Source organism: Heteronotia binoei, chromosome 14 (genome assembly GCF_032191835.1).
Source record: "Heteronotia binoei isolate CCM8104 ecotype False Entrance Well chromosome 14, APGP_CSIRO_Hbin_v1, whole genome shotgun sequence".
Lineage (NCBI taxonomy): Eukaryota > Metazoa > Chordata > Lepidosauria > Squamata > Gekkonidae > Heteronotia > Heteronotia binoei.
The window spans coordinates 29742587-29768887 of record NC_083236.1 but is presented as its reverse complement, the minus strand read 5'-3'; positions in this window follow the sequence as shown (position 1 = coordinate 29768887).

The following is a 26301-nucleotide window of genomic DNA, read 5'->3' as shown; positions in this document are numbered from 1 at the left end:
TGGGGGGAGGTCCCCTGTGCAAGCACCAGTTGCTTCTGACTCTGGGATGATGTTGCTTTCACAACGTTTTCATGGCAGACTTTTTATGGGGTGGTTTGCCATTGCCTTCCCCAGTCATCTACACTTTCCCCTCAGCAAGCTGGGTACTCATTTTACCGACCTTGGAAAGATGGAAGGCTGAGTCAACCTGGAACCGGCTACCTGAAAACCCAACTTTCACTGGGGATCGAACTCAGGTCATGAGCGGAGCTTAGGACTGCAGTACTGCAGCTTTAACACTCTGTTGCCATTTGGGGGAATAATGATGTGAGTCCTCCTAAACTTGATATAGTTTAAGGCCTTGGTATGTTGTAATCTGGCCTTCTCTGTCCATCTGACAGATAAGTAGGGATCTCAAACATCCAAGTTTGACTTTTAACTATGGACAGCAGGTCAATCTCAGAGGATGATGCAGATGTCTGTGTAAACGACAGACGTCAATGAGATTGGCTGCCGTGGGGATGCTGAGGGCCAAATTGGACATGACAGTTACAACTGCATTTATTTATTCAGTGCCTGTTCCATTTACACCACCTGCTGGTCCAGATCACTTTCCATGTCTGGAACAAAAGCACATGGGGAAGGTGGCGTACAGGGAGCTAAGAGACCCACGGGAACATTTAAGTGTTAAAATCAGACTCTGCTGCAGACTCGCTCTACTTTATTAGCCATAGGGTTACCAATTGCCAGCTCGCAGTGGGAGACCTCCCTTTCCTGCTACCTCTGCCCAATGCCACTTAACTGGGCAGAGGGAGGAAAATGGTGGGCAAAATAGGGGCTGGGCAGTTGGCATCCCCAGCATGAGATGCTACTCTGGGCATGACTTGGAAGTAAAATCTTATCAGGTGACACTCAAGCATTCACCATAGAGTTCTGGGTGAATGCTAGAGTGCCACCCTTAGGGTGATGATGATGTCGCCTTAAAATCAGACCAGAAGTGGCATCATTACTCCAAAGATGCTTCCCCATCTCCCTAACTAGCCACCGTGCTACTCCTCTTTTGGTGTCTTGTTACATGGGCAAGGGCAACTGATTCTGACAGGTTCAATCAACGAGCCCTGAGCCCACTTCGGTGGGGTAGGGCGGGATATAAATCGAATGAAATAAATAAATAAATAAATAAAATCAGTCAATGAGTCAAGCATGCAAAAACTCACAAGTGTTTCCTGTGAAGCAAGCATTTAAAAAAAAAAAAAAAAAAAGACCACCAAAGTCTTCTGTGATATGCAAGGTTTTTTTTGGTGGAAAAAGCCCAGCAGGAAGTCATTTGCATATTAGGCCACACCTCTTGCTGTCAAGCCAGCCGGAACTGCTGCATTCCTGTGCATTCCTGCTCAAAAAAAGCCCTGGTGATATGTTGACCAGGTTGCTACCCACTTGGTTCCGAAGTAAGCCCATAAGACCACCCTCAGCGTTTCTCCAACCCACTCAGTTTGATCTGCTGAAGAGATTACAAACAGAAAGCAGCAGGGCACTCTAATCTGATGATGGTGGGCAGGCCGCATCTGTAAAGAGGGATTATTCTGAAGTTGCCATTACTGATTAACATGGGCCTAGCCGGGCCTTGACCTTTCTTGTCATTTGAGCAAACAGACTTTTCCTGCCATTTGTCAACAGCCCAAGTTACATACCCTTCACTCTGCTGAGGTGAAGTTGCCCCTTGGCTCCAAATCAAAGATGCTTGAGATAAGTTCTGCATTTACTAAAGCAAGAACCCACCCCCCTCCCATCCCCTTTGCTCTTCGTCCCCATTGGTGGGGATGCCCCTGAGCTAATTTGGACATGAATGTGTACCCTAGTTAAAAAGTACAAGCCACCTGAGAGTTTTCCACTGAAACAAAGGGCAGTTGAAGAGAAGGAGTGGAGAGGCTACAGTGGTGTCTTCTTGGATGCAATTGTGGCAAACAGAAAAGAACTTGGGTGGTGGGAATAGGCGGCACGAAACTCCCGTTGCGTACATGATGCAAAGTCCTTGTGTTGTTCCCCAACAAACACAGAGACTCAGTCTGTAATATGTCAATCAGGGGTGTCAAATATGCAGTCTGGGGGCTAAATCAGGCCCTCAGAAGGCTTCTATCAGCAACTGGCTGTCATCTGCTTCCTTCTCCCTCTCTCTTGCTTCCTTCTGAGTAACAGCTTGCTTTGCAAGGCTTGCTCAATCACACAGAAGCTACAGAGCAAAACCTCTATTTTCTCCATTGACTGAGGGAGGAAGGGGAGGAGGTAGAACTCTCTCAATCGCACAGCAGAGCTACTGAGCCAAGCCTTCCTTCTGTTGGCTGAGGCTCACCCCCCAGTCCCCTGGGAAAGGAAAGAAAGAGCCAGAGCTTCCTTTGGCCAGTTCCTTGGATCCCATGGGAGAAATACAAAGAAAGCACCTTTAAGACCAATGAGTGCTAACATTTTAAGCATGTTTTAAGTTTTTTTAAAAAAATATATATTTAATCATGTTTGTCTGTGTCCTTTATAAAGTTTATATCTCTGCTACCTAATCTGAAGGAAGTACACACATGGCCCAGCCCAACATGGTGTGGCCCAACAAGGTCTCATTTATGTCAGATCCGGCCCTCATAACAAATGAGTTTGACACCCCTGGTATAGATCGAGCCAGAGAGTAAGACATTCTCTAGAGAGGCTTTCTAAAGTAGCATTGCCAACCTGGAGATCTAGTCTCTAGACCACAGAGATCAGTTCCCCTGGAGACAAATGGATGCTTTGGAGGGTGGACTCGATGGCCTTGCACCCCACTGAAGGACCTGTCCTCCTCAAGCTCCATCCCCAAACATCCAGGAGCTTCCCAACCTGAAGCTGGCAACCCTAAATATTATTATTATTAATTTTTTAAAAAACAAAACAAAAACAAACCTATCTCTATACTTTCTTTTAAAACTTAAATGGCCAGCAATGTAACAACCGGGTTGTGAGGACACCAATGGTTCACAGTCCCATTAGTAAGATCAAAACACCGATTAAAATATACACATTACAAACTAAAAAGCGCTCAATGTTTTTAAAACGCCAAAAAACAATTTTAAAGCACACAAAATGACTAAAGACACAGAAACAGGAGCAAAGCCACTCCAGATCTATGGAAGCAGTTTACCCACCTCCAAAAGCTCTCTGAAATAAGACCGACTTGGAGGCCTTCCTAAATGTGGCAAGTGAAGGTGTTCTCAGTCACTTGATAAGTCATTCCAGAAGAGGGGGCCCACACAGAAAAGGCCTGTGATCTTACTGTAACCATGTGAATGGTCCTAAGGGAGGGCAGGGCACTTTAAGGAAGAAGCTGTCTGAAGAACATAACTGGCAGAGAAGAATATACTGGGAGGTGCAGTTTGAAAAGTATGAAGGGCTAGGCCAAGAGGGGGATTAAATATTACATGCTACTGATGGCCCATCTCTACCCATTGTGTGGGATGGGTCCACAGCCGTGTTGAGCCTGTGGACACTTTTGCAATATGAGAAAAGAAAGTGGGCTCCACTACAAATGGTTGTTATGTAGAATTGCCAACAGGAGAGCCGGGAGTGGGGAAATGGGGGTGCATGCAATGTTGGTAACATCAGCTGCATACTACGTCACTTCCAGGAAGAATAAATATAGCTCTAGCAATGACTGAGTAAGAAGAAGAAAAGTTGGCTTTATACCACACTCTTCACTACCCAAAGGAGTCACAGAGCGGCTTACAATTGCTTTGCCTTCTCCCCGCAACAGACACTCTGTGAGATAGGTGGGGCTGAGAGAGTTATAAAAGAACTGTGGCTGCCTGGCCCAAGGTCACCTAGAGTGGGGAATCAAACCCAGTTCTCCAAATCTCCTGAACAGAGTCCACCACTCTTAATCACTACACCAAGCTGGCTCTCCAGTAACTTCACTAGATCACTTCTGGATAAAACAGCCATCATTTCAGAGGGTAGCCCTGGTAAAAGGTTATTGGAATACAATTCAGAAAGCAATTAGATATCTGATTGTGGGGGGGGGGGGACACAGCTATACACCATTGAGAATACAAAATATTCACCCAAGAATTTATGGCATCATCTAGTATTACCTTTATGGGTAGCTGCTTAAGTGTTAAGTGCTAAGAATTGGAAACAGTTTGCCAAGTTTGTAATGATCATGGACAAAATATCAGTGCTAAGTCATACCTTAGTGACTGCCTTTCCCTGCATATGCCTCAGCAAGCACTTCGGTCCGGGTCTCAAAACCTGTTGACAGTTCCCAGCATCAGCGAAGTGAGACTCAAATCAATGAGAGCTAGGGCCTTTTCCGTTGCTGCCCCTAGCTAGTGGCATCATCTAGTATTGCCATATAGGGCTTATTTTATGAATAAGCCCTATATGGCCAGGGTGCTGCATACTTTAGTGATTGCCTTTCCCTGCATATGCCTCAGCGAGCACTTTGGTCCGGGTCTCAAAACCTGTTGACAGTTCCCAGCATCAGAGAAGTGAGGCTCAAATCAATGAGAGCTAGGGCCTTTTCCGTTGCTGCCCCTAGCTAGTGGAATGAGTTGCCAGAGGAGGTCAGGGCCCTGTGAGAGTGTCCACAGTTCTGCAGGGCTTGCAAAACAGAACTCTTCTGCCATGCATTTTCATGATGGCAACACCTGTAGCAACAAGATTGGCCCATAAAACACTACCAACGGTTCTACCTCACCATGCTATGGCGATCCTGGTACCTCTTAGAGCAGCTAACTTAGCTACTTACCACCATTAGAATTTAATCGCTGTCTAAAATCATGATAGTAGCACATGTAGATGTTTTAGTAATTGTTTTTATGTTTTAGGTTTTTACTTGTTGTTTTACCCTGTTGGTCACGCTAATCTGATTGTGTGACCTGTAACCTGTGAGCCACCCTGAGCCTGCCTTTGGCGGGGAGAGCAGGATATAAATTAAATAAATAAAATAAAATTTTGCCTCAGATCAAGTGTGTGATAGTCAATAAAACTTTTTATGATGATGGTTCTCTTATGAATGTATTCTAGTTGAATGTGTTGTTGGAACTTTTATAATAATGTTTTTAAAGGGCAGTTTTGCAGTGTGGTGTGTAAATGACCCTATTTTCACAGCCATGGCTCAGTTATGTGTCCAAGATTTGTTTTTGGAAACTGTCACAAGAGCCTTACAAGATGATTACCATAGAATCTGCTTCTATATTTGCATACTGGCAGAAGCTTCCCAGAAACAATTGTGCTTCAACTAGAATTATTCAGGAAATGGCTACTCATATCAATGTATATTTCTCAGAGAGCCTGTCCCCTACAGTTTGCTTTTTTCAGTTTTGAAAAACCTAGAATGCTCTTTACGGGACATAAAGCCAGTTTGTGATCAGTTCTGTTCAGGTCTTTTTTTGTAGAAAAAGTCCAGCAGGAACTAATTTGCATATTAGGCCACACCCCCTGGCATCAAGCCAGCTGGAACTGTATTCCTGTGTGTTCCTTTTTTTAAAAAAAGTCTTGGTTCTGTTCTCTGAAGTCTGAGGATAGAAAAGTCTCATCTCACCTAGGGGTTAATTTCTAGAAGATTGCATATTTCTCTGGAAAGAATACCCTCAGATCTCAAAGTCCTTCAGCTTCATCACCAATGTCTGGAGGTTCAGAGATCAGCAAACATGTTTGGGGTTTGCACTTTCTTCTAGACTTTTTTCCATGTATCCTGGAAATCAGATGTTAACCTCAGAGCCAAGTGCTTGTGATGAAGGTATAAATCAGCCTTGTGCGCCATCAAAACATTTTTTTAAGTTAAGCTTTAAAAAGAATCTGTTTTCTTATCTCCCAGAATACACCTTGTCACATTTGGGAGCCTTTAGAATAACTAGAACACTTTTGATACCATACCACATCTGCTTCCACAAACATGAAAATATCCCTAATAGTCAACAACAGAGAAATTCAACAAAAGCAAGTGTGATAGTCTATTGCACTAAAAATACTTGAATGACCTGGAGCAGTACATTGTTTTCTTTGTCAGATGTCTGAACTGGTCACCAGTACAGAATTTTTAAAAATCATTTGTCCTTCTGTATATTTCTGGCATACATTCTTACCTACTCATCTTCTATGGTTTCAACTTCATGCATTTGATGAAATGAACTCTGGCCCATGATATTTCTGCCACAACTAAAGTGGTTAGGTTTTTAAGTACCATACAATTCTGAATTGTTTTTACTACAAAACATGAGAATCCAACTCACTGATAAGTCCTCCACTACAAAAAAAACAACACATGGTGGAAACCCATATTATGACAATAGATAGAGTCACTATGGGTCTCTAAGTAAAGATTTCCTCCATCTGCCTTCATACTTCCATCCTGTGTGGTTTGGTTCTTAGAGTGCCAGACTACTGGGTTCAAATCCTCACTTAGCTATGGAAGCTTGCTAGGTGAACTTGGATCACTGTCTGCATGAATCCAAAGCTGCTCAGCACAATGTCTGTGATTGACAGTCATCAATGTGATCACATGAGCAACTCAGCTCATGGGTAGACAAGGGAGTGGGATCAAAGTAAGGTTGCCTGGTGATGCGTTTGCATTGAAATTCTCAGTGTATATCATGTGTATGGCGTAGAAGAGAAGAAATGATCAACCACAGCAGTAAAAATGAGGCAAATTGCAACAACTGAAAATGACAGCCTACAGAATTAAAAAGTGTGCCTCACCCCTAGGGAAGACCCAAATGCCCACACCTGCCAAAGGTTACTGGAAGGGGCATCTGTCCAAAATGTTGGCTGTCAATGCAAAGACTCACTCTGGACAGATTCCGTGACTATTGATATGCTATTAAAAGTAGGTGGTGGTAATGGTTGTGTGTGGTGATGATGATGACAATGATGACAATGGCAATGATGACAATGACTTCTGGACAGCTAAAAATGGTGATTAGGTCATCAGAATGTCTTGCTAGTTGTAAAAATACTGGTATAAGCTTCACGTGATTGATGCAGAAATTATTCCCTTTTCTTAGATAACAAGTTTTATTAAATTTAACAGGGAAAATTAGGGAATTAGGGGAAGGATCAGGGATAGGATACAGAAAATAAAAGAGTAGATTACAGTTATTACTACATCAAGAAAAACAAAAGAAAAAATATAATTCATTATACCTGCAAGTACTCAAAGTTAATACATAGATATTACCTTTAAAGTCTACAAATATTTTATGATCTTTTGATAATACTGTAAAATCCTCCTGTTTTACCAAATATTTAGTGGTAGGTTCCAGATTCTTATCTATCATATCTGTGATCATACAAAACCAAATCTATGTATCTTTAATCTACATAAAGCAATAGAAGGAAAAAAAAAGAAGAGAAAGAAAGGTTCAAATTCTGGTCTTCAGTACTAGCTTATTAACCAAGAGGTTTCAATATGTAGCAACAGCAGCTGCATCTCTATCTAATTTACAAAGGAATCTCAAGGCTAAATGAAAATAAAACAAGCTTCTCGTTAACCATGAAAGGCTTTTGAGTTAGATGGGTACACTTATGATACTCAAGTCTTATTAGCAAATGTTGATAACTTTAGGCATCCAGTTGAACAGTTAGCTCTCTTTAATAAACAAAAAGGGTCAGTTTTCAAAAAGAAAAGAGAAAAAGTAAGCAAGGGAGGAGAAGAAAAAAACACACAAACCCATGGGATGCTGTTTTTACAGCAGCCCTCATCTCAGAAGGCACGAGCCATTCCCAATTGCTTCCACAACTTCACACTAAATAGAAAGGGGAACCTTGATCTATAGGGAAGATTCATCTCACTCCCATCAAATTGTACTCATTTACTTCCCTGAAAATCAAAGAAAAAAGCTCTTAGTGGATTAATTCATTGGCAGACATCTCCATGCATGGGAATGAACAAAGGGCACCTCCTCACCAACCATTCAAGAAAAAGCAAAAATATTAAAGGTAGGTACACATTTTCCTTATATATATATATATGTATGTGTGTATGTAATGCTACCTACAATAGTCCAAATTCTAATTAAACAGATTAATTTTTAGCCTTACATTAGCGTATATTTAAACCTCAGGCAGTTGTCGTTTCACTTTTGCCCACTTCCCAGGCAGATTTTGTGCTCCTTGATACCTCTGTTCTTGTATATTTTCCATATTTTCCATTTCTTTACAATTCTCCAGGAATTTTCCCATCTGTTCCTTTAACAATTCTGCTAAAAGGGCGGGGCGTCGCTTGACAATGGCGGACGCATACTTTTGAGCGGGCTCCCACTTTCCCAGCATTAAATCAAACTGCCATAGATTGGACCGAGAGAGATGAATAAAAACAAACACAGGAAATCAGCAGTTAAAAAGAACGCCAGAAACTTACGACCAACAACAGTTGAAGAATTCTTTTGGCCTGAGGAGCAGGGAAAATCTCAACCCCCCTCTACACAAGAGCAGTTAAAAATGGCGCCAACCATTAACGAAGGAAACGACGGAGATAAAGAGCAAACAATGCAAGACTCCAATACCCTTACAAAACAAGATCTTAAGGAGCTTAAGGAGGACCTGCGTTTGTACATAAAAGAAACAGTCGATGATGTCCTGCAACCAGTTAAACTGGATATAGATCAGTTGAAATCTGCAATGCATGAAACAAACCAAATGGCAGAGCATGCAACGGAAATCAGCCAAGCAGCAGCATCCCAAGTACAAGCATTTCAAAGGTCAGAAAAAAATCTTGCAGACAGACTTTTAATTGTGGAGAACAGATGGAGATCGTGTAACCTTAAACTAAGAGGGGTGGAGGAGGACGTGGATCATAAAGGAGATTTAGCAAGCTATGTGTCTGTGTGGCTTGGAAAGGCGATTGGTGCGGAAGACAGGGTAGCTCCAGCCATTGTCAGAGCCTATAGACTGGGGGCCTTAGCTAGAGCGAAAAGGAATAGGCCTCGGGATATTTTGGTGCAATTCTTATACCCAAGAGCAAGAGATAAGATCTTAAAAGAGGCCAGGAGAACCGGAGGTCTTTTACATGAGGGAAGGAAGATACAGGTCTTACTGGATCTCCCCCCAGAAGCAATTCAGAAACGTAAAACTCTTAACTTCTTTGCTAATAATAATTACATCCAATGTGAGATTCAGATGGAGTGCGTCCTCAGATATATACGTCTTTCGCAATGACTCTCTCATGGAGGCTTCGGATGTCGCTTCAGGAAGAAAGCTATTGAAAGACCTGGGGATTGTACTCACGCCAGAAGAAGAAGGGAAGATACCCAAAAACGTCCCAGAAGATAAGTGAGAAGTGAAACACTGACAACTTTCTTTTAATAACAATGAGACTGTACTTAATGTGATGTCTGCAACATGGCTATATATTTTGTTTAAAGTATTTTATGTTACCACCTACAGACTTTAGATATGACTTTCAATAATATTAGACTTTGGAAAAAAAAAAAACTTCTACTGATGATGATACTTCTGCAGCTGGAACACTAATGAAATGAACAGAGTGTATAGGATGGGAAGATACATAAGAAGAAGCTTTCCTTCTCATGTTTTTATTTTTATTTTATTATTATTATTATTTTACTTATAGGGTGACATACTACAACTCATAGAAGCAACTGTTAAAGATATGATGATGTTAAAAATGAAGATATCTTATAGTATAAATATCTGACTAGTTTAAGTGCCTGAGGTGTGTGGATGTATATATGTATGTGTAGGAGTATGAATGTGTGTGTGTGTATATATATATATGGGTGTGTGTGTGTGTATATACATATATCGTGTGTGGGTGTATATACATATATGGTGTGTGGGTGTATAAACCAGTAATGAATTAATTGGATAACTACAAAATTAAACTAAAAAAGAAATGTATTGATATAAATTAACGATAAAAGGTTTTATCCCCCTCCCCATTTCTCCCCCCCTTTTTTATTTCCTTTTCACGCCTCATTTCTTTTACATAGGTTTCTCCCTTTCCCTCCCTCCTTTTTTAACCCCTTCCCCCTCCCCTTTCTTTATTCTCCCTTCTCTCTCAGCCAACCCTCTCTAAAGGCATATGTGAATGGATAATAATAAATAAGAGTGAACATATGAACATATGAAGCTGCCTAGTGCAATGAGAGGGCTGGGTGGTGTGAATATTTATAGAAATAGATCCATATAAAGACGCATAAAACTCATAAGGATAACTGGTACAGATATTATATGGAGTTATTGGACATTATAATTATCTGACTAAAGTGTTTTAGATATATTCAAATTAGAAATGAATTAAGTAGGTAATTAAATACTTTGTGCTAAATTGGAATGAATTATCACAAATTAATGATGAATTATGTTTATTCTCTCCCCTAACTCTTTCTGTTTCATATTTTCATTTTTACTTTATTTGGCCTATGGACTTGATCTTTGATATTTTTGATACCTATTTATTTATTTTATCTCTTATTGCTTTCCATCAGTCCCTTTCTATGGAAAGATACGTAATTGATTAGTTAATTGAATTTCGATGGGAAGGTTGGTGTTTATATCATTAAGAATAAAAACATGCATGGAAATATAAGTAAAGGCAGAATGTATAGAAAGGAAAATATAGGTATGATAGATTATTGTTATTCAAGTATTACAGTTGCTAAATATAATTATAGATGTAGGTGGGAACGAAAGTTTAAATATGCATATAAGGTTTAAAGGACATTAAATGTAATGTAAATGTGTAGGTTTTATTAAAATGTTTTATAGGGTCTTATATAGTATTGGTATATTTAAGAGGTTATTGGAAAATTTATGAAAGTTTTACAAAATTCTTAAAATTCTTAGAAGGTTGACATAGGCAGTAATAATACTTCTGTAAGAGCAAGGGAAGGTAGAGGACTTAACAAAGCAACTGGTTTATTTGTTTTTTATATACATAACAAAATTAAATTGCTTGAAATAAGCCCCCCTGTAGGGTAGGGTAGGTTAGGTTAGGTGAGATATTCTTTTCAGACAAGGAAGTTTTTTACTAGCTTCCTTTCTCTCCCCTTTATATAGGGAAGGAATTCTGAGAAGTATCCCTATTTAGGGGAACCACGTTTGAAGTTTTCGTGTTAAGTTGTGTTAGGTTATAATACAGTTGAGTACTCTTAAGCCACATTAAAGATGGCACATATGTACAAACTTCTTAGTTGGAACTGTAGAGGTCTTAATAACATTGTAAAACGCAAAAGGCTTCTTAACTCTATGCAAAAGGAAAAGGCAAACATTGTATGTCTTCAGGAGACACATCTAAAAAATGCTAATGAAAAACTGTTATCCTCCAATTGGTTTACTCAAAGTTATTTGGCTGCAGGGACTTCAAAATCCAGAGGTGTAGCAATTCTGTTCTCAAAATCAGTACCTTTTCATTGCCAAAAAATAAAGTCGGATCCTAAGGGTCATTATATTTTTGTCAGAGGGGAAATAGAGGGTCAGCCACTTACAGTAGCATCCCTATATGCCCCAAACGTAAACCAGAAAAAATTCATAAAGGCCACTCTTAATCTAGCAGAATTTCAAATTGGTGAAACCATTATTGGGGCAGATCTAAATTATATAATGGACCCTACAATGGACAAAACACACAAAACAGGAAAAAAAGCAACAAAAAGCACTGAATTATCAAATATGATTGAGTCATTTAATTTGGTAGACATATGGCGTTTATTGAACCCGGAAGTTAAACAATACACTTACTATTCTAGTTTACATAAAATTCATACCAGAATTGACTATCTTCTTATAACTAAAAGGCTAGCCAATCAGATACAAGAGGCAGACATTGGCCCCCGCATAATCTCAGACCATTCGTGGGTAACATGTACACTTTCCACTCAAAATGATGACACGCAAGGATATCATTGGAAATTGAATAAATTGTTATTGCAAGATGAAGGGATATGTGAAAAAATAACAGCTTCAATACAGGAATACTTTAAATTTAATTCAACCAACGATGTATCGCAGGAGACATTATGGGACGCATTCAAAGCTGTTATAAGAGGGCAGTTAATAGCAATCGCATCCACCTATAAAAAAGAGAGACAAGCACTACTATCTGAAATAACCAGTAATATCAGGCAGTTGGAACTACAATATGCTAAAAAAGGAGGTAAAAAATTGTTAAGAAAGCTAGAGCAGGAGCGTAGAAAACTAGAACTATTAGAGACTTCTCAAATACAAAAAAAATTAATGATACTCAATCAGAAATATTTTACTAAAACACCAAGGTTCATTAGGTTACTTAGGCAGAGGACCATCCAAAAAAAGGTATCTCATCTTATTTATAATATGCGTAATCCTCAAGGACAACTTGTTAATAAATCTAAAGAGATAATTCAGATTTTTTATAATTATTACCAACAGCTGTATAAATCAGAGGAACCGGATCGAGCCAACATTAAAGAATACCTTAATGCTATAAACTACAATGTCAAAATAACACCTGAACATCTTTCATTTCTAGAGCAAGAAATAACACAATTTGAGCTGGATGAAACTTTAAAGCACATCAAAAACAATAAGGCACCAGGTAGAGATGGTATACTCATTGAATTCTATAAGAAATTCAAATCTGTGTTATTAGCTCCCTTAGTACAAACTTGTAATTCAGTAATGGTTAATGGAACTATACCTACTACATGGACAGAAGCTAGAATCACAGTGATACCCAAACCAGGGAAGGATAAACAATACCCTGCTTCCTATAGACCCATTTCTGTCTTAAATAATGACTTTAAAATATTCTCAGCTGTAATGGCTAACAGATTAAATAAAATAATTGCATACTACATTCATAGTGACCAATCAGGTTTTATTCCCACTAGAACTCTTACAGACAATTTCCGTAAAACTTTAGATTTAATCTTTGTAGGAAAGCAAAAAAAAGTGGAATCAGTTCTGTTGGCCATCGATGCGGAAAAGGCCTTTGACAAAGTGGAGGTCCCATATCTACTTACTCTATTACAACATATGGGCTTTGGACCAAAATTCATGACCTCTATTGAATCCCTGTATGCTAAACCAAAAGCACAAATCTATATTAATAACTATAGATCGGAGGATTTTAATCTACATAGAGGCACAAGACAGGGTTGCCCCTTATCCCCCATCTTATTTGCCCTCTCAATAGAACCATTAGCGTTTGCTATAAGAAACGATAAATTAATCAGTGGTATTCAAGTAGGAGAAGAGGAACATAAATTAAGTCTTTTTGCGGACGATGCAATTTTCTATTTAACTAAACCCTTTCAGTCAATTAGCTCATTACTCCATCAAATCAAAAAGTTCAGTGTGGTTTCCGGATTTACTATAAATTATACAAAATCTGAATTGTACCCTATAGTTCTGTTGCCAACCTCCAGACAGAAATTAACAAACGCTTTTCCTTTTAAATGGGTACAAAAGTCTTTTAGACACTTGGGAATTCAGATACCATTGAATTTACAAGACCTTTATTCTGTAAATTATAAGCCTCTTGATAGCTCTATAAAATCAAACATGGAACAATGGGGTAAAATTAATCTAACCTTGCTGGAAAAAATAGATATGATTAAAACCTTTGTACTTCCTAGATATTTATTCCTATTCTATAACTTACCATGTTAAAGCAGCGCCCGCCTTCACGGCCTCACTGGATCTCTATATTTTCGTCTCTTCGGGGTATTTTTACTCGTTCTGTTGATGGGACCCCAGCAGCCTTGTTTATTCTTCCCACAAAATATATAGGCTCACGAGAACTTTAACTTAAACCACAGATTTATTGTAACAAAAAGTCTTAACTGGGGATATGGGAGATATTTACACAGGCTTATTCTTTGTTCAGTTGTTTCAAGCTTACAGTCACTTTTACTTTCTTGGATCTCTCACAGTTACACAGTTCACCGTTCCCTTTAACTCACTCTCCACCTCTAGCCAAGGTCTGGCCTCTTGGGATTGATGTGTCTAGTCTCACCCCTCGACTGGAGTCTCTCCTCTCAGCCCTTCTTGGTGTCTCAGACCCACATCCACTCCCTCAACCTCCTCACTAGATCTTTAGAGTAGTTTCCCGGTGTCTGTGACCATTCTGGTCTTAACTGACTCACACACACACAGCCCTCTTGGCTGGTTTTGTCCAGCTGGCAGTCTCTGGAAGACTTCCCCGTCTCCAGCTTCTTCACAGGATCAACTGCCCTCTTAGCCCTTCTGGCCGGCACTAACTGACCCTCTCAGTCTCTGTCAGGTCCCCACTGACAGACTTCTCTGACAGGCCTCCACTCTGTCAGACATCAACTGACTGAACTCCTGCCTCAGCAGTTTCCCTCACTAAACTAACTTTTTTTCCCTCCCTGAGAGCTCAGAGCACTTTGCCCCCACCCTCAGGTCACCTGACGCAGCCCTGTGCGTCTTCAGCTTATGCTTAACCCATTGCTTTCCGTCACATGTCCCTCCCCCTTTTGAGACATTGCGCAAGGCGAAAGGTCTCAGCCTTTTGCTGAGCAATGGGACATGGGCACACTTGCTTGGGTAACACTACGTTATAACTTTACAATTTTGTTATAAGCCCAACTTCAAAATTATATACATTCTTCCTCAGTTATACAGTCTAATACTTCTTTAACACTACTATACAAACAGACTCTTCAAACTTTACATTCTTCTTGATAGTGCATCTGCTATCACATTTTGCTTCCCAGGGATATGCTGGATGTCAAAGTTGTAATCTTGGAGCTGTAAACTCCATCTGATCAATTTGCTGTTCGTATCTTTAACTTGGTTCAACCACTTCAGGGGAGAATGATCGGTACACAGTGTAAACTTCCTTCCCCATAGGTATGGTTTCAATTTACCTATTGCCCACACAATCGCTAAACACTCTTTTTCAATTACTGAGAGGTGTTGCTCTCGGTCCAATAACTTTCTACTCAGATACAGAACTGGATGATACAGTCCTTCCTCTCCTTGCTGACTTAATGTTGCACCTACCCCCACATTAGATGCATCAGTAAAGAGGGTAAACTCCTTTGAAAACTCTGGAGTTCTCAACACTGGTTCAGTGGTCAGAACCACTTTCAGATGTTCATACGCTTTTTGACACTCTGCATTCCAGTTTACTGGATCAGGGTTCTTCTTCTTCGTGCACTCACATAGCGGTGCTGCTATCGTGCTAAACTCAGGTATAAACCTCCTGTAGTATCCTACTACACCCAAAAACGCTCGAATTTGTTTCTTGGTTTGGGGTCTAGGCCACTCATGTATGGCTTGCACCTTTCCCCAATCTGCTTTGATCTTACCTCCTCCTAGCACATGCCCTAAATACTTAACCTCGGCCATGGCTAGTTGACACTTAGATGCTTTGATGGTGAGACCCGCATCTTTCACTCGCTGTAACACAATGGCCACATGCTGCAAGTGTTCCTTCCATGTAGCACTGTAAAATGGCAATATCATCAATATAGGCAAGTGCAAATTCTTTCAGTCCCACTAGCATCTTGTCAATTACTCTTTGGAATGTGGATGGAGCATTCCTTAACCCAAATGGTAACACAGTAAACTCAAAGAGTCCCTCCTTGGTTATAAACGCTGTTTTCTGTTGATCTTTTGGATCCATAGCTACCTGCCAATACCCTTTTGTCAAATCTAAGGTGGTAATAAAATTGGCAGCTCCAATTGTCTCGACTAACTCGTCTATGCGAGGCATTGGATACACATCCGGTACTGTTATTTTATTCAATCTCCTGTAGTCTACACAAAACCTCATAGTTTTGTCTGGTTTGGGGACTAGGACTACAGGTGAGGCCCATGGACTTTCTGAAGGTACAATTAAACCCAGTTTTAACATCTCCTCTACCTCCTGCTGTACATACTTGGCATTCGGGCCAGTCACTCTGTATGGTTGGAGTGCTACAGGCCTCGAATCCCCTGTGTCAATCTTATGACACGCTAAGTTCGTCTTCCCTGGTACATCTGAAAAGATTGTCTTGTACCCTCCCAATATTGTTTGTAATTGGGCTCTCTGTTCTCCATTAAGAGAAGGGGCGAACTGAACCTCCTTAATGGTTTCTTCCTGGGATATTTTCCCCCAACCCGACAATTCAGTTCCCTCCCTGACTCCCTTCTTTGCAACTAAAACCAAATTACCCCTGTCAAAATAAGGTTTTAGCATATTCACATGGAACACTTTACATTGTTCCCCATCTTCACTTAAGTTCACTACATAGTTCACGTTGGAGACCTTATGGGCGATGGTATAAGGTCCCTCCCAGGCCACATCTAACTTGTTCTTCTTCCTGGGCTTCAAAACCAGTACTCTGTCTCCTGGCTTGAACTCTCTGTCTCTGGACTTGGAGTCGTACCACTGCTTCTGCCGTCGTTGCGATCTTCTCATGTTGTCTGCAGCAGCCGTCCTCACCTCCTGCAGATGCTGTTGTAGTTCGTGTAGGTAAGAGATGACATCTGTCTCCTGGATGTCCTCATTCCCGGACCACGCCTCTTTCAGAACATCAAGGGGTCCTCTGGCTTGCCTTCCATACAACAGTTCAAATGGACTGAACCCGGAACTTTCTTGGGGTACCTCCCTGTACCCGAAGAGCAGGTGTTGCAACCTCTGGTCCCAATCGTTGGGATGCTTGTATGCGTAAGTCTTTAGCATATGGTTCAGGGTGCCATTAAACCTTTCATTGAGCCCATTTGCTTGTGGGTGGTATGCTGTAGTGGTCACATGCCGGATTCCACAAGCTCTTAACAATTCTTGCATCACATTTGACATAAATGTGGTGCCTAAATCAGTCACCATCTCTTTTGGAAAACCCAATCTTGAAAACACAGTCAATAGGGCTTCCGCCACTGTCTTTGCCTCAATATCCTTAAGTGGAACCACTTCTGGAAACTTGGTGGCATAATCTACGATGGTCAGGATGTACTTGTTTCCCCTTCTGGTCACTCTGGAGATAGGACCAACAATATCTACTCCTATCTTCCCAAAGGCTTCTGTGACTATAGGGACTGGCTGTAATAGACCCTTAGTTTTGTCTAGAGCTTTCCCCACCATTTGGCAGGCCTGACACGATTTGCAAAAAGCCCTTATGTCCTTGCCCATATTTGGCCAAAAGAACCGTTCTTGCACTCGGTCCCTTGTCTTATTGATGCCAAGGTGAGAGGCCATGGGTGATGCATGAGCCAAATCCAACACTTGCATCCTATACTTTCTTGGCAGGACTAATTGCTTCTTTCTTTCCCATACTATGTTATGTTTTCTTTTTAAGGCCACCCGGTATAGTTTCTGGTCTATCACTTTAAATTGGCATGGGTGTTCAATTGTGATCTCATTATCACTCCCCCCAGTTCTCTGCCATAGTTCCTTCAGGCTGTCATCTTGTTGCTGCTCTCTGAGGAATTCTGCAGCAGGGATGGTCTGCAACATTGTTTCCTCTTCTTCTGCTGGTTGCTGTACCAACACCTCAGGCATGGGCTGGGGTCTGCTTCTTGTAACAATGTTTACAGGATTAGCTTGCTGTCTCTTTAATTCAGAAGCCAAATCATTGCCCAATAAAAGCGATGTTCCTATGTCACTCAGGACTCCCACAATCCAATCACCTTGGAACTCTCTATACTTGATAGGAACTTCTGCCAGGGCCACTTCAAATGTAGGTCCTTTAATGCCTTTTATGGTGTAAGATTTCCCAGGCAAATACTGATGACTTTTTACTAATTCTGGCTGTATTAGGGTAACATGCGCCCCTGTGTCCCTATAAGCCTTGACTTCCTTGTCATTTACTGTCACAGTCTCAGTATATTCCTCATCCAAGCTTTCCTGTACCTTCCACACTTTCAGAACACTAGTGGGTCTTTCTGGTGGTGTGTTCTCTGGAAGTGAGGGGTTTGTTTCTACTTCTTTCTGTTGAACTTGTACCATTTTAACTGTCTTAGCTGGTGGGGTCTTTTTTCCTTTTTCTGGGCAAAACCTGGCATAGTGCCCTATGCCCCCACATTGGAAACAAGCAGCCTGAGTCTTTCTGTAAGGAGGCGGACTGGACCGCTTTGCAGGGCTGTTGTTACCCACCCCAGACTTCTCTGGAGAGTTCCAGACTCGGGGTTTTTTAGTTGGAGCAGTCCACATTGATCTCCCTAGATCTGATTCAATCTCATCTAGAATCATAGCTGCTTCTTCTACTGTCTTCAATTTCTTGTCTCTCAGAACCCACCTATACTGAGAGGGGACTTGGTTATAAAACTGTTCCAAGCCCACTAAGTTTTTCAGGTCCTCTAAAGTGGAAACTTTACTCCCTTCTACCCATCTGTTCAGGGCTCTGTCTAACCGACAACCTAGTTGAGAGTATGTTTCTCCAGGCTTCCTTCTGATTTCTCTAAATTTTTTCCTGCTTTGCTCTGCTGTTAAGCCAAAGCGGACTCTGACCCTTTCCTTGTACAATTGATAATCAGAAGTTTCCTCATCCCTCAGTTCAGAGTAGATTTCACTCAACTCTCCACAGATCTGAGGTCTCAAATAAATCATTCTGTCCTCATCAGCAACTCTCAAATCTTTACATGTTCTTTCAAAATTAAACAAAAAAGCTTCAACATCATCCCCTTTTTGGTACTTGGGGAATTTCTTTTGTTCTACTGTGAGGTGCCTCTCATTTCTAGTATCACGTTGAAACTCTGGCCTTCCCTGAATCTCCTGAAGTTTCAAACTGTACATTTCTTTCTCATGTTCTCTCTCTCTTTCCGCTTCCCTCTCTCTGCGTTCTCTGTCCTCTCTTTCTCATTCCAGCCTAGCCATCTGTATTTCTCTCTCTCTTTGTTCTCTCTCTGATTCCAGCCTAGCCATCTGCAATTCTTTCTCTCTCTCTGCTTCCCTTTCCCTTTGTTCTCTCTCTGATTGAATTTTGGCCATCTGAATTTCTTTTTCTGCCTCTATTCTGGCCAATTCCAACTGTATTTTCATAGCCTCCAAGCTCTGACTAGGATTCTCCTCAGGAATCTCTTCTTGTGTCTGCCCATCCCCCGTGGCTGTGGTAGTTCTCTTAGGAGGAGCCATTTCTGACAGGAATTTTTCACAGAACTGTCTTAATTCCTTTACTGCAGTGTCCCTCTACTTTCTGTGTGTCTTAGTGACACTTATTTTGGGGTTTTTCTTCGAAATCCCGACGCTGGCAACCAATTAAAGCAGCGCCCGCCTTCACGGCCTCACTGGATCTCTATATTTTCGTCTCTTCGGGGTATTTTTACTCGTTCTGTTGATGGGACCCCAGCAGCCTTGTTTATTCTTCCCACAAAATATATAGGCTCACGAGAACTTTAACTTAAACCACAGATTTATTGTAACAAAAAGTCTTAACTGGGGATATGGGAGATATTTACACAGGCTTATTCTTTGTTCAGTTGTTTCAAGCTTACAGTCACTTTTACTTTCTTGGATCTCTCACAGTTACACAGTTCACCGTTCCCTTTAACTCACTCTCCACCTCTAGCCAAGGTCTGGCCTCTTGGGATTGATGTGTCTAGTCTCACCCCTCGATTGGAGTCTCTCCTCTCAGCCCTTCTTGGTGTCTCAGACCCACATCCACTCCCTCAACCTCCTCACTAGATCTTTAGAGTAGTTTCCCGGTGTCTGTGACCATTCTGGTCTTAACTGACTCACACACACACAGCCCTCTTGGCTGGTTTTGTCCAGCTGGCAGTCTCTGGAAGACTTCCCCGTCTCCAGCTTCTTCACAGGATCAACTGCCCTCTTAGCCCTTCTGGCCGGCACTAACTGACCCTCTCAGTCTCTGTCAGGTCCCCACTGACAGACTTCTCTGACAGGCCTCCACTCTGTCAGACATCAACTGACTGAACTCCTGCCTCAGCAGTTTCCCTCACTAAACTAACTTTTTTTCCCTCCCTGAGAGCTCAGAGCACTTTGCCCCCACCCTCAGGTCACCTGACGCAGCCCTGTGCGTCTTCAGCTTATGCTTAACCCATTGCTTTCCGTCACACATGTTATATCCCTTCCAAAGAATTCAAGGATAAACAAAACCTTATTTCTAAATTTTTATGGTCACATAAAAAACCTAGATTTCAATTTAAGTTAATGACTAGACCAACAAAACAGGGTGGGTTAGGCTTGCCTAATTTAGAGGCTTACTATTTGGCCGCTAACTTAAAAAAATATATTATGGTATGCAATGAAGGACTGTGATAAAGCTTGGGTGAATATTGAAGCATCCTATTTATTAGGGGACCAACTGTGGGAAGCCATCTGGAATACTCCAAATGATAGGCACTTCATTTCCAAGGACAATCCTTATTTAACCCTAACATTAAAGATATGGGACAAATACAAAAAAACTCTAATACCATCTATTTCACCGATGGCAAGCTTCCTAGGACAATCCTGGTTTAAACCAGGTCGGGGTACATATGATTTTAAAATCTGGAGGGAGGCTGGTATACATCAGTTTCAAGACATTATTAAAAACAAACGAATGTTGACTAAAACGCAACTAGAAACCCAATATAACATAAATATACCATGGTTTCAATACCAGCAACTTCATTATGTCCTACACAATCCTAGGATCATAGATATAATAGATAGACCGTTAACACCATATGAAAACCTGTTAAAAAGAAGTCCCAAACAGGCTAGAACTTTAACTTCAACTATTTATAATCTTCTTAATTTTAAAAGTTGGTCCGAAATTACTAGTCAACAAAAGGCTTGGGAAAAGGATTGTGGTATACCATTTACTTTAGAACAATGGCAGACTATATGGGAATCCCCTCTCTATAATACTTACTCTTTAAAATTAAAACTTCAGAATTATAAACTCTTCTCAAGGTGGTATCTGACGCCTAAGAAGCTATTTCTGTCACATATAAAACCCAACCCTGAATGCTGGAAACACTGTAGGCAGGAAGGGTCCTTTTTACATTGCTGGTGGCTGTGCCCGGAAATTAATAATTTTTGGAAGGAGATTAAAAAAACAGTAGACAATATTGTTGAGGGTAATATTCCTTTTACCCCAGAGTCAATCCTTCTGAACTACTGGCCAAATTTAAAACTTTCTTCAGTAAAGAAGGAGTTGGCAGCTTTATTACTCATGGCGGCCAAGCTTTTGATAGCGCAACATTGGAAGAGTGATGTGTCTCCTAATAAACAACAATGGATGTCCAAAGTATGGGAAATAGCAGCATTAGATAAACTAGCTATACAGATAAGGGTGAATGATTTACCACAGAAAGACAACAATTTTATTGAAAAATGGTTCCCGTTTTTAAATTATATTAGCTTGGATGATGAATTTGAAAAATGCATTCCAAAAAAATACATAACCTTCTCATACTACTAAATTTCTTCTTAATTTGGAAAAAAAGATAGGATACATTGTGAAATAATATACTTGAAACATGGATGGTAAATGCTTAGATATGTATTAACAGAAGACTGTAAGAGTACTCTTTATGTTGTTTTAGTATTTATCTGTGTTATTGTTTATTATGTTTAATGTCTATGAATATTTTGTTTAGAAAAATTAATAAAAATTTAAGTGTGAAAAAAAAAACAATTCTGCTAAAAGACCAAGTCCCTGCCTTATGGAGAGTATAGTAGCCATAAAATCTTTTGAATTATTAAGAACATAAGTACATAAGAGAAGCCATGTTAGATCAGGCCAATGGCCCATCCAGTCCAACATTCTGTGTCACACAGCGGCCAAATATATACACACACACACACACACACACACACTGTGGCTAATAGCCACTGATGGACCTCTGCTCCATATTTTTATCTAACCCCTTCTTGAAGGTGGCTATGCTTGTGGACGCCACCACCTCCGGTGGCAGTGAATTCCACATGTTAATCACCCTTTGGGTGAAGAAGTACTTCCTTTTATCTGTTTTAACCTGTCTGCTCAGCAATTTCATCGAATGCCCACGAGTTCTTGTATTGTGAGAAAGGGAGAAAAGTACTTCTTTCTCTACTTTCTCCATCCCATGCATTATCTTGTAAACTTCTATCATGTCACCCCTCAGTCGACGTTTCTCCAAGCTAAAGAGCCCTAAGCGTTTCAACCTTTCTTCATAGGGAAGGTGTTCCAGCCCTTTAATCATTTTAGTTGCCCTTTTCTGAACTTTCTCCAATGCTATAATATCCTTTTTGAGGTGCGGCGACCAGAACTGCACACAGTACTCCAAATGAGACCGCACCATCGATTTATACAGAGGCATTATGATACTGGCTGATTTGTTTTCAATTCCCTTCCTAATAATTCCCAGCATGGCGTTGGCCTTTTTTATTGCAAACGCACACTGTCTTGACATTTTCAGTGAATTATCTACCATGACCCCAAGATCTCTCTCTTGGTCTGTCTCTGCCAGTTCACACCCCATCAACTTGTATTTGTAGCTGGGATTCTTGGCCCCAATGTGCATTACTTTGCACTTGGCCACATTGAACCGCATCTGCCACGTTGACGCCCACTCACCCAGCCTCAACAGATCCCTTTGGAGTTCCTCACAATCCTCTCTGGTTCTCACCACCCTGAACAATTTAGTGTCATCCGCAAATTTGGCCACTTCACTGCTCACTCCCAACTCTAAATCATTTATGAACAAGTTAAAGAGGATGGGACCCAGTACCGAGCCCTGCGGCACCCCACTGCTTACCGTCCTCCACTGCGAAGACTGCCCATTTATACTCACTCTCTGCTTCCTATTACTCAGCCAGTTTTTGATCCACAAGAGGACCTGTCCTTTTACTCCATGACTCTCAAGCTTTCTAAGGAGCCTTTGATGAGGAACTTTATCAAAAGCTTTCTGGAAGTCAAGGTAAACAACATCTATCGGGTCTCCTTTGTCCACATGTTTGTTCACCCCCTCAAAGAAATGTAACAGGTTAGTGAGGCAAGATCTTCCCTTGCAGAACCCATGCTGAGTCTTCCTCAATAACCCGTGTTCATCAATGTGCCTACTCATTCTGTCCTTGATAATGGTTTCTACCAACTTTCCCGGTATTGAAGTCAGACTGACTGGCCTGTAATTTCCCGGATCTCCTCTGGAACCCTTTTTAAAGATGGGGGTGACATTTGCTACCTTCCAGTCCTCAGGAACAGAGGCAGATTTCAATGAAAGATTACAGATTTTTGTTAGAAGATCCACAAGTTCAACTTTGAGTTCTTTCAGAACTCTCGGATGTATGCCATCCGGACCCGGTGACTTATTAGTTTTTAATTTGTCTATTAGTTGTAGGACCTCCTCTTTTGTCACCTCAATCTGACTCAGGTCTTTCAACACCCCTTCCAATATTAGTGGTTCTGGGGCGGGCAAACACTTCTCATCTTCCACGGTGAAGACGGAGGCAAAAAATGCATTCAGCTTCTCAGCCATTTCCCCATCCTCCTTCAGTAATCCTTTTACCCCATGGTCATCCAAGGGCCCCACTGCTTCCACTGCTCTTCCACTGCTATTCATCTCTTCCCTGCTGTTATAATCAGTATGATAGTAGAAATCAGAGAATAAGTTCAGAGTGCCAGGTTGAAAATCCAGAAAATCCAGAAATCCAGCTTTTCTCATATAAAGTCACATTCCACCTTTGATCAAGCTTTGTATAGTATGTTGGTAGTCCAATTGCCATTTAATTTTAAACCAGATCTATCCACAACTATATACGCAGTCCAATTTCTTTTACTTGAAATAAAGACAATTGTTATAAGCTTGTTCTTCTAATTTTAGAAGCCTCTCTTGTGGGGGGGGGTCTTTTAGCCTCCTCCCCCTCTTTTGAACAGTAAAATTTGGTTTTATAATATGACTTTAGTTGATAGGTTACATTCCAAAGTGAACTTACTTGCAAGGTATAGTTCGTTAGTTGAAGTAAAAAGACGATTAGAAGAAAGTATTTTGTTACCGGTAAACACAGCTAGTGCCATACAAAATGGCAATTGTCGCAGTGAGGCTTCAGGATAGACAAAGAACCAGGCTTTGCCTGCCGACGAAATCCCTGGGAATGTCGTTTCCCATGCTGTCAGGGCTCCCTCTCCAGGGGTCCCCTCAGGTATCTGGGCTTCCCAGACCCCCTCAATCTGCTCAATTAGGGGAGTTTGCAAGAGCTGTGATTCCCCCCGCCTTGCTGAGCTGAAGCTGGAACAGGAACCCCAATTATTCCCTTTTCTAAACCATGAGCGTATAAAATCAGCCGGGCATCCACAATTCTTACAGCATAATGGTTTGTAATTTTTGTTCATTATTATTGGGGGTAAGTACCAATGCATTAGCACCTTTATAGCTTAATATCATATGCCAAATACACTAGAGGACAGGCTAGTTGAACTCCATATTTCTTCGTTTGTGGACACTCTTTTGCAATCTTTGTGCCATTGCTTTTGGTATGTAAGTATTTTTTCTTCTAATGCTTTATTAAGTATCCTGTATAAGTTCGATAATATTCCTTTTGAATATTCTGTTAATTTTTTATATAAAGCTCAAACTCAGTTAAGGGTCTTTGTAATGCCTGTTGGAGTTGTACCGATTCCACCATATGTTTTAGCAGGAGATATCTATACCACATTATTTTTTGTCCTAATTTGCGTTCTAATTCTTAGTTTGGTTTGACTGTTTTGCTCTGGGAATTGTGTTGGGGATGTTCATGCAAAAAAAGAGAATACATTGTAAATAAATTTAATAAAAATTCAACTAAATTGCAAAAATAGACTGCTTATTTTTCCATGAGCACTTGCAGCCTTGCCTGGTCATGAACTGAGCAATATATATGTGTAAAAAATCTGTTCCAATCTAAACCTACTTGCAGAGCAAGGTCACAAATGCCTGACTGGTGAGCAAAGCAAACAACTCACCCCCTCCCCATCCCCTTGTTGGCTGCTGAGCCAGCACTCTTCCCTGGGGACTTCCAGTACCGAAGGCTGGTCCCAGAGTCAGTAGCCTGGAGGGCCACAGTCATAGCTGCCTGTGCCTCATACTCAAACTAACCCATTCCACCTACACCTACAGGGTCATTAAACAGTGCAGACAAGGTGCCGGGTGCCATTACGACACGGGCACAGCCTGTCATGGAATTATGTGACTATTGATGTGCAGAGACAAGTTCACAGGTGGCTGTTCCATGACTGGAGAACTTGTCCCGGAGATGACACCAGGTCTAAACTAGGGTTGCCAGCCTCCAGATGGGGCTGGGAGATCTCCCGCTTTTACAACTGATCTCCAGCTGGCAGAGATCAGCTCCCCTGGAGAAAACGGTTGCTTTGAAAGATTGACCCTGTGGCCTTGTACCATGCTGAGACCCATTCCCTTCCCAGTCTCCACCCTCTCTCAGCTCCACCCCCCAAAGTCTCCAGGTGTTTTCCAACATAACCCTGGCAACCCTAGCCTAAACGTGGCTTGATTTGTTTCATAGAGGTGTGATGGCACAAAGGGTAAATGATTAGAATGCCTTCACTCTCTCTTGGGCTTTTTGGATATTTCAAGAGGGTTGTTGTGCCATTCCCAGGTTTCTCACCTCCCCCATAAAATGTATATATATAGTATATATAGAACATATGATGCTGGTTTGTTGATACTATAGTATTAACAAACCAGCATCATTTGCTCTCTATATAGGATACATTTTATGGAACAGCCACCTGTGAACTTGTCTCTGCACATCAATAGTCACATGACTATATAGTATCAACAGACCAGCATCATATGTTCTGTATGTAGGATACATATAAGTGATGTGTATTGTCTGTTAAAGAAGGGCAGTGGCTCAGTGATAAGAGCACCTACAAAACTTGCAGCAGAAGGTCCCAGGTTCAATCCCAGACATCTCCAGTGTAAAGAGGTCATTAGGTGACGGAAAAAGACTTCTGTTTAAGGCCCTAGAGCTGCCACCTGTGAGAGTCCACACGAAGCTGCCTTCTACTGAATCAGACCCTTGGTCCATCGAGGTCAGTACTGTTTACTCAGGCTGTCAGCAGCTCTGCAGGGCCTCAGGCTGAGGTATTTCACTCCACCAACTGGTTGGTCCTTTTAACAGGAGATGTTGGGGATTGAACCTGGGATTTTCTGCATGCCAAGCAGATGCTCCCAGTACTAGCCCCTGGTAGAACAATGGTCTGAATCCCTATCAAGCAGTTCCATCTGCTTCTGCGCTGTATAAATTGTTATAAGCAAGCCATACAAACAGATTTGCAACAGTGAACAGTAGAGAACCAAAGCCTCTGTTAGGAAAGACAGAAAACAAAATATTTTGAAGGCATGTTTGTTTTAGTTATTTACACCCCACTTTTCTTTTGTTGTGAAAGCAACATCACCCCAGAGTCAGAAACGACTGGTGCTTGCACA